Source organism: Patella vulgata, chromosome 6 (assembly GCF_932274485.2).
Source record: "Patella vulgata chromosome 6, xgPatVulg1.2, whole genome shotgun sequence".
NCBI lineage: Eukaryota > Metazoa > Mollusca > Gastropoda > Patellidae > Patella > Patella vulgata.
The window spans coordinates 74,333,614-74,343,560 of NC_065884.2; the positions used below are offsets into that span (position 1 = coordinate 74,333,614).

At 36.4% G+C, this 9,947-nt stretch overlaps 1 long non-coding RNA gene across 1 annotated transcript; it reads right to left on the reverse strand.

Moving 5' to 3' along the window:
• Positions 1–1,056: 1,056 nt before the first annotated feature.
• Positions 1,057–8,037, reverse strand: LOC126825202 (uncharacterized). The gene is made up of 10 exons (XR_007681842.2): positions 7,811–8,037; positions 5,805–5,900; positions 5,613–5,711; positions 5,320–5,397; positions 4,982–5,056; positions 4,470–4,529; positions 3,910–3,975; positions 3,642–3,725; positions 2,698–2,757; positions 1,057–1,364 (listed from the first exon to the last, which is right to left on the reverse strand). It is a non-coding gene; the product is annotated as an uncharacterized LOC126825202 (long non-coding RNA).
• Positions 8,038–9,947: the final 1,910 nt, after the last annotated feature.

A 9,947-nucleotide genomic window follows, 5' to 3' on the forward strand; every position in this document is an offset into this window, starting at 1 on the left:
TGTAAATGTATCGTGGTGTAAATATTTGATGCTATATTTAAATTCTGTGAATAAACATTTTACAAGAAAAATAAAACAGTGATGTCAGTGAAGATATTAATTGTGGTCCGGAAATGATTATCTCCCTTTGTTCAAGAATGGTCTCAGACTAGTAGTTATTTCCCCTGATTTCATGATTGAGTGCGAGTTATAAATAAACAATTTTTCCCTTAATGTTTTTGTCCCCTCTTCCTGCATTTTAGGGTTGACTTTTTGGTCAAGAATTGGAGAAAAGGGATCAAATTTGCAATTTCATAGCAGTTATAGGTAATACTGATAATATGACAGCGGAGGGATAGGGGGTGTAAAATGTCTTTCTGCAGAGCAATCATTGAGCGGAAGTGAGATTTTCACCCCAGTCAAATCGAAATGGTCAACCCCCTACAAAGATTGCCATATATGGTCCCATTGTGCCTATAAGATTGGAAACTATGGAATGGACAATGGGCAAATAATTGCTAGTCTGAGCCCTAATGTGATTGTGTTTGTCTCCCTTCTATTACAGCCGCCTATTCCCATAGCGAAAATCTTATGTTGCAGGTCCCTTTCCCATTTCCGACAAAACGTCGAATTTTCGAGTTTCCAACCTTTGCTTCCAACAATCAACTTCAGATGTCTCCAAAAACACTTCTTAAACAGATCCCCGACCCTTCCTCATTCCCTGTATTCATGGGCTGGAATAGCAAGAAAACGCATTTGAGGGCCGTCAAATTTCCCAAAGTCATGGTGTGGTGGTGGCAGTGAGGGGGAAGGGGATTATAGGGTAAGCCACGCTCCCTCTCTTCTCGTAGGCAACTTCAGATGTCTCCAAAAACATTTGAGGGCTGTCAGATTTCCCAAAATTATGTGGTAGGTGGGGGGGGGGGGGGTTATACGGTAAGCCACGCTCCTTCTCTTCTCGTAGGCGACCAGAGCCACCGTTCGTTACCCGCAATTTGTTCGGGCATCTCAAATTCTGCCCCCCCCCCCCCCCAATATTGCAACGTGAGGTAAACAAATTAAACAACAAATAGACAATAATCTTGGTTACATTTTAATATCTTGTACTTGTTAGTTTATCTGGTTTTTATGAAGAAGTACAGATGAATTTATTGTGTTTCTTGGTTTAGATGAATATAATTTATAAAGAAAGAACAAAATAGCATTTAATTATTTTAAAGAAGTAGTTAAATATAACAATATACTTTATTATATTAAATCTTATAATAGTTTTTAAATATTACAATTTAGTTTATTGAATTTTATATATTAGTAGTTGATCAATCTGTGGATGTAACATAACTTGCTTCCTCACAATAAACAATATGATTCTCCACAGTAAATGACTGAAATATAATAAATTATTTATATAATACAAGCAACCATAGCGAAACTCGTTCCATCGAAAGGTCGGGTCAGAAAATGAAATTTTATAAGAAAATGAGATTCGTGGAAAAAGCAGTAAGTTAGTTTTACAGGTGAACATGTAAATAAATTATTTTAATGGATTGATACAGGTGTTTGACGGGGCCATCTTGGTTCAAGGTCATTGTTATTACGTCATTTTGACCAAACTTGATAATATCCAATATAAACTTGTGACGTGACATGACATGAAATGGGCTTTTATAGGAGATACTCATACAAATGTGTTTAGTAAATTTGCGTGACTTAATAGGAAATATTCTAGACATATTCTCCAGTATTAAAGGACATGACATGAGATTGGGATATGAACGACTATATGTTGTCCGTTGCTAGGGTCCCCGCCTTGCATCACTGACAAGGAGAAACCACGTGGGAAAAACCAGATGAAGTTATTCGGTCAACAGAGAGATCTTACAGGAGACCTCCAGATCAGCATTCTATCGTCTTAATTACTGAGCCACTGTGTCTACCCTATATTAATGGAGCTGAATCATCGAGGCTACCCTATATTAATGGAGCTGAATCACCGAGGCTACCCTATATTAATGGAGCTAAACCTGTAACTCAATATTTTTCAAACTATTCGAAATTAAAAACACAAATTCGTATCAAGTACTCGAGTCTTCTGTCTTATTTAAATAAAGATACATTAGTTAATTTCTATATTTACATGAACTGTATTTTTTTGTATAAACTCTATATTGTCCTTATCAGACATATAGAAGTAGATTTCACAAATTAAAGACAATTATATGGGTATACTACTTCTGAATTTATTAACATCCTACGTTTCGATACACATACAGATATCGTTATCAAGCAAATAATGATATATAACACTAATGAATTGCCGATAGTTTGATTGACAGACGATAACACCACCCAACTATTCTCAATTATCAAGTAACATTCTCAATGGCTACGGTACCCTCTTTTGTAGGAGTGACGTCAGTGTTTAACGATTAATGTTAGCTTGGTCAGCCATTTATTGGTTTAATTATTAAATGTACGACTGTTTAAATCCAAGCTGTATCCAAGCCATCCGAGGGTCTACAGGGTTGATTTTGATCTTGCCATGTAAATATAGGTCTAATAACATCGGAAGCCTAAAGAAAGACTTGCAACAGACAGATTTAGCTCTTAACTAATGTATCATTAAAAATGTTTATATATACACATTGAGTCATAGTGATGGTTATACAAATCAGGTCATATTGATAGGTGTTTATAAATAAAATAGTAAATATTTACCTGCACAGAATCCACCAATACATGGCCTACCATTACACTGAATGTCGTCACTGCATGGTCCTATAAATATAAGTAATATATTATTACACACGGGAGAATAAACTATCTCTACATAGATATAGTCCAGATAACAACCTGTCAACATCAATGATTAGGTCCTATCGGATCACGTGGCTAAGTGGATAAGACGCTGGCTCGCTAGCCTGGAGGTTTGGCCGAGAATGTTCATCCAGATTTTCCGGCGTGGTGCAGGACAGAGGGTCTGACAAGGACAGCTGTCTAGTCGTTCGGATGGGACGAAAAACCGAGGTCCCATGTACACATTGGCGTACACGTAAAAGATCCCTTGGCAGTTGGAATTGGATATAGGAGTAGGCCGTAGCGCCGCTGCCCGGGCAAAACTTTCCTCATAGCACAATGTATGGCGTATGCGCGTCCTCATTAGCCCAGGTTAGGAGCAGAACAATATGACGTTAAACCCCATTTCATTTCATTTCATTTCTAACACAGAACGCTTTATTTCAACCAGGGGGTTATGGTCAATAACTACTTGTATGGATAACAGGCCTTATATTCTATAAACGTGCGTTAGATGACTCGACCGACCAATCCCCTGTAGATTGTACAATATTTAGATTAAAAAACAGTTCTATTCTATAATATTTATCATTGACTTTAGTGTGTTAGTTAGTTATTTATTCTATAGTTTCAACAGACAGATAATATCTGATATATCTGAATGTTGGCTCTGAATTCGTTCAGATGGTGATCATATCCCTGACAGTAGTATTCATAATAAGCCAATATAAATTAGTTAGATTTACAGATTTCTTGTCATAGTATTTATAAAATTAATAAATAAATAACTCGAGTTGGTATAAATATATATAAATACATCGGGTGGATGTAAATGATCTACTGTCTATAATATAGATCATATTTACCGAGACAAACTCCACCTGAACAAGTGCCAGTAGTGATTGCGAAGCAAGGTGTATCATCATTCTGCTCATTACAGATATCTACATCTATAATAAAGATAATTTACAATATAGAATATGGTGTTTAAGATTTTCTTTCATCAGATAAAATTGTAACATAATCAGGCTGACAAATTACAAGATATGTCAAATCAGTCAACATAGGATAGTGTTACCAGGTGTTCCTCTTTCATCAGATTGACAAGATGCGTTATATCTATGTTATACTTACACCTGCACGTGTCAGTTACACAAGTTCTACCCTTAACACAGAATGTACCTTCCCCACATGGTTCACCTGAAACAATTGATAAATTAGTGTGATGGGTGTTACTACAATGCATATATTTCTGATTCTGATTTATTTATGGTTTCTTTCATCCAGACTTAAACATGAATATAGAGAAATAAACAATCAATGTATATCATCATCATTCATTTGATTATATAATTCCTAACATGCCAAATAAATTGTAAAATTATATAATGATGCTACAACTGGTATGTAAACCGTTTCTTGAGTGGTTCGTAGAATCAAGCTACGATCAAGTGCAGATAATCCCGTATATGGATCCAGAGGTTTATGGAGTAGAACGGAACGCTATCACTGGGGATACAGAGAATGCTCTCGCCGATGATTAAAGATGAATATAGCTGTGTATAGTTTGAGTTGTTACATATAGATATTAAATAATCAGTGTATATTAACTCCTAACATGCCAACATGAATATAGCTCAATTAAATATTGTCTAATTATGTAATATTGTAAGTTAGTAAAACAAACAACATACCAATAGGTACACAGGCGTTAAATATGCCGGTATCTGAACCCATTGAACCACAATTGTCATCTGAAATTAAAAAAAAACATGTATATAATATAAATTGAACGCCATATTAACGTATTATGACATGTCGGTAAATCATTTGTTGGTTGCTGACCGTGTCATACAGGAAGTCACGGATTGTGTTGGTGCTATCTGTATCCTCTGTTTTCAGACTGTTTCGTGAAATTGTTATGCAATTTATTAAGTCGTAGTTAAAATATCAACAGTTTGTAAATCTTGTGGAATCAGTAAGTCGAACAGCTCCCAAGATTTTAAGATTTTATGAGGTTTTGACAATGTTTTCATTAATTTTATGGAAATTGATCATCTTATGAACTTGAGTTAAAATTTGAACTGTTTATAAAGTAACGGGTAATAGTCTAATGACATATAACTGTTTGTATATTCGTTAGAAATAAATTCTGAGGAACGATAATACAATTTTAATCAACGAACAGATAACATGTTATACTTACTTTCGACTACACAAGTATCATCAATACACAATTCGTTGTTAGTTGTATTACAGGCTATACCTCCACAATTTGTGGCTGAATAATATAACCATATTACAGATGAGACAATTGCCAAATTATTTAAGATTTACGTATTTACCCATTTTGAAATAATTAAGTGAAATATGATAAAAAAAATTCATGGAATATGTCTAGTTAATTTGTAGATTAATACCCAGAGTGGATTTTAACTTTAATTTTATCAGTAAATAACAACATAATATTTATTTGAGTCGTATGTGAATAATAAATAACTGGATTTGTTATAAATGTAGCTGATAAAAGACTAGATATCTTACCATTGGTCTTACATCTTAAACTGACACACCTCGCTCCTACTCCTCTATCACTACACTCTGTCACGTTACATACTCTTACTGTAAAATAATTATAATATTGGTCAAGTTACATACTCTTACTGTATAATATTGGTAACATATTAGATGTGTTATATATTCAGCATGATTTAAGGCGAGGCCATCTGATAAGAGATCATTGCACTATGGACAATAGGTGAGGTCTAGTCTGATCATATGATTCACTGGTAGGTAACGTGTTTATTATAAAGACCAAAATCACAACAGATACTTACTGTTACAAGTAGTTCCACCAAAACCAAAGGTACAATTACAAACACCCTCACCTACACATTGTCCTCCGTTCATGCACTCCACGCTATCGCATGGATCTACTGAAAAACACAGTAATATTTACACATAAATCATATGATTCACTAGTAGATAAAGTAGTGTTAACTCTAAGACATAATCACAACAATACTTACTGTTGCATGTTGGTCCACTGTAACCAGATACGCATTCGCAAATACCACCTACACAGTTCCCCCCGTTCAAACATTCCACGCTATCGCATGGATCTACTGAAAAACACAGTAATATTTACACATTACAGTAACTATGTATAATTGACATTATGAGGAGAATATCACAGCGTAATCCACGGCAATGTGTACATAGACTGATTATTTAACATTTAACTACGAAAACAAAATCAAAACAACAAGGCTAGATAATCTACGGGCCCGGATGTAAAACTGACCCATCAATTTGGTTCACCAAGTAGCATACATGTTCAATGCGTCTGTTTAAATATTGAACGGAATTGAACCATTTGTGCAAAAGCGTTTTATAGCTAAGGTGCTGGAGGCGCCAGCCTCCTCGCGAAAAAACCCAAAGAAGTTGAAAACATAAAACGGGAGGAAAATGCTAAAATCGATGAGAAAAATGAAAATGTATCCTAGTTAGGGAGGGCCCTAAAGGCAGACAAAAGGGCCCAACGTCTGACAAAAGGGCCCCCCTGGCCAAGGGAAAGGGCACCCGAGTCCGAGTCAATCGTTTTCTATACACTGTTACTGTCGAGTTCACTACTGAATGAGAATACAGTCATTGCATTGGCATGAAAATCATCAATCAAGAAATCGCCTTTTCTGAAAACCTATTAATAAGCTTTCTTCAAATATTATTTGAAATCCACCATATTCCATTAATTATTATTTGATTGAGCTCCCGGTGATTTGTGTCGCAATCAGGCTTCAGACGAGTATCGAATTAGGCCCCGGCCCTCAGATTAAACCTGCCTCGAGGGGCCTGGAGGATATGTCAGAATGCACCAAAATGTTTTCTATTTTGCAAAATTTCTCGACCTCCGGTGGCCGGGGACAGAGACCCCCCCACCTCAAAATAGTATAGCCTCTGCCATGATAAACCTTAAAACGCCCCTGCATTTGTGGGCTGGTATTAATATGCGAGATTCATGTTTAAGGGAGGGACTCTATAGCACCTAAAACATGTTTACACGGGGTGATATAGCAGATAAAACATGTTTACAAGGGTGGATATAGCAGCTAAAACATGATTCTATAGTTCTAAAACATGTTTACACGGGGTGATATAGCAGATAAAACATGTTTACAAGGGTGGATATAGCAGCTAAAACATGATTCTATAGTTCTAAAACATGTTTACAGGGGGTGATATAGCAGATAAAAGATGTTTACATGGGATTCTATATCGCATACAGATAGTCTTTAAATATAAAACGATTTTGATGAAAAAAAAATCCGCTTCAGTGGCGTTTACACGTCTTTAAATCCTAACTATTTAATGGCGAGAAGCGGGAAACGTTTTGATGGAGAGAGGCCAGAAACGGTGAATTGTGTCAGACATGATAACAGTGCAAGACGCTTTAATTATAGGGCTTACTCGTTATCAGCATTACTGGTATTAACAGTTTCCCATTTCCAAACTGTGTCATTTTGGGACTAACATACGGTTCAATTTTACTTCAGTAATTAGCTTGTGCATAGTGGGTCTTTAGTAGTGGGAGGAACCCCGAGGACCCGAAAAAAACCCCACGAGGTTGGGTGGACAGGCGACCCAACTTCCTTAACCACGCGTTAACTTATGAACACAGGATTTTACAAATATATGACATAAACAGAACAGAGTAATGGGGTTCAACGTCCCCTCCATACAAACAACGGTCATCTCGGGACTAACACATGGTTCAATTTAACTTCTGTTATACGCCTCCGCGTAGATTGTCTTTACCAGTAGGAGGAAATAGGAATTATGATTCAGTACTGGGCCTTGACAATTTACTTTAAATTATTTTATCCCGACCTGCTCTCGTTCAACCATAAGAAGAATGATATGGTCGATCATAGGTCAACTACTGAGCATCCATTTCAGTAGCTATAGTTGAATTAGAGTTTATTGGAAATTATAAAGTTGATTTGAATATCATGAAGTGGAAAATAAAAATACATACCCGGACAACAACGACAGAGATCAAATTTTTCAACTGTATCACAATGTAAACTTCTTAGGCTAATTTCGGGTCGTCTCGGCGAGTTCCACCATCTTCCTCTGTGTGCCGTACAACTTGAAAAAGTAAGAGCCACCGCAAGATACACCAGCATTAAAGAAGTATACATATTGTAACTTGAAATTAAACGCTACTGGTGAGTGTTCTCTTTACGCGTCCTTTTAAACACAAGAGAGTTGTACCAGTCATCGATTGGAAAGAGAAAGATACCTGACCACCACGCCCACTGGGAGGAGCCAAGTATTACTATTGGTGGAGAGAAATATCTTATATTGATGACTATTGATTACGACGCACCATCATCATTATTCGTCCATAATCAATACTTTCACAACGCAGGGTTATCACGATTCATCCATACTCAATAATTAAAAAGGGAGGAGTTAAATATTATTATCGATTACGACGAATGGTAATCATGATTCATCAATGACGTGTATTGTTTGTATTTGTGGCTATAACGTGGATTTATTTCTACTGAGCGTGAAAACTGAAAATAAAAAATTAAAGGGTCCCCATTTTCCCTGTTGTTTTAGGTTTTTATTAGGTTTTTGTTGGTGAATTAGGACCCTTTTCATGTAATGAATATGAGCATGATGTTTTCTATATTTATTGATAAAGGAATTGTCAGATTTGGTATCAGTTGATATCGTCTGTGAGCGTCAAGGGGGTTTGGTGGCCGAATTGTTTAACGGTCTGTCATTGACTGGTTTCGAGTAGGGACGCCTGTCTAACCTCGTGGGCTTTCTCTGTGTCGAGTTTCCCCTCACAGCTAAAGATGCCACCCCCAATTGAATTATTGAAATAAAATTAAACCATATGGCAATCCCGAGGAATATCTCCCTCTCTCGCTCTCTCGTTTAGGATCATCCCACCATTATCAAGTAAATGGTAATACATATAATATACAACAGCAAGTGATTGTATAATTATAATAAATAAATATGAATGAAATGAATTGGGGTTTATCGTCCTGCATTGAATGCGTTAATGAAGACAGGCATGCTGTGAGGGGAACTTCGCCCGTAGATTGGTACTACGGCCTACTCTTGTATCGAATTTCAAGTATCAAGGGGTCTTTTACGTGCGCACCAATGATTGGTGTACTGAATGTCATTGAAAATACATTATGTAATATTAGATGAAGAGCTAACAATTCTCGCTATAATAGTTAAGAATTACTTCACTCTGAGCCGAATTATCGTCGTTAGAAGACCCTGATAATCTTTGTTGTTATTGCTACCGTTCTTACGATAATAAACAAAATTTCAATTATCCATTTAAACCTAATGAAAATCTAGTCGATGGCATAGAGAGTTGATTATGATCTCTTGGTAAGTTCATGAATATTGCACTGGACTAAAAAGTGTCAGGTTGTGGCACAATGTTTGGAGAAAACTGCGTGGGCTAAAATTTATAGAGATTTTTTTTTTAGTTCAAGATCCAGCATCAAATTCATTTCCACTAGGTCCAGATTAAGTGGGGTGCTGATCGGGCTTCGACAGGGATCCAATGTTAAAAAGGCTCCCAAATTGTAGATCTAATGTGCCAAATAAATCAATCAATCATACTGGTATACAAATTGTATTTGTGTGTGTGACAGACAATGACCAGAGTATGTCCGTATTTCACTGTTGGTCCAAGCTCAATCCGACCTCAATTTCCACGGATGTCTTCTAGAATAGATTTCACAGCCGGATTAATATTTTCATAACAATCAGATTCAGTTTTATTTATTTACCTATTTTCTTTTCCAAGTCCAATATCCTGTGGAACTATTATGCTAAAAAAAACACCACAGACCCAAAACACTATGGAACACTTGTGTTGAAAAGTCCACCACAAATGCACCCAAACCTTGCCACAAATGAAATGAATTTAGTAAAATGTAAATACAATTCGAAAATTGCCATGGGAACGTTTTTAGCGGTTAGTATATTCAAGACCAATACGCTAACCGTATACCATGAACCCTATAGTCATTTATTCTGTCACCAGTAACTTTCTAGGTCAGGTTTACAGTAAACTTTGTACACTAGTGCCACTCCCCGGTGTCTAAATCTAGAGCGTCTCCTCGTCC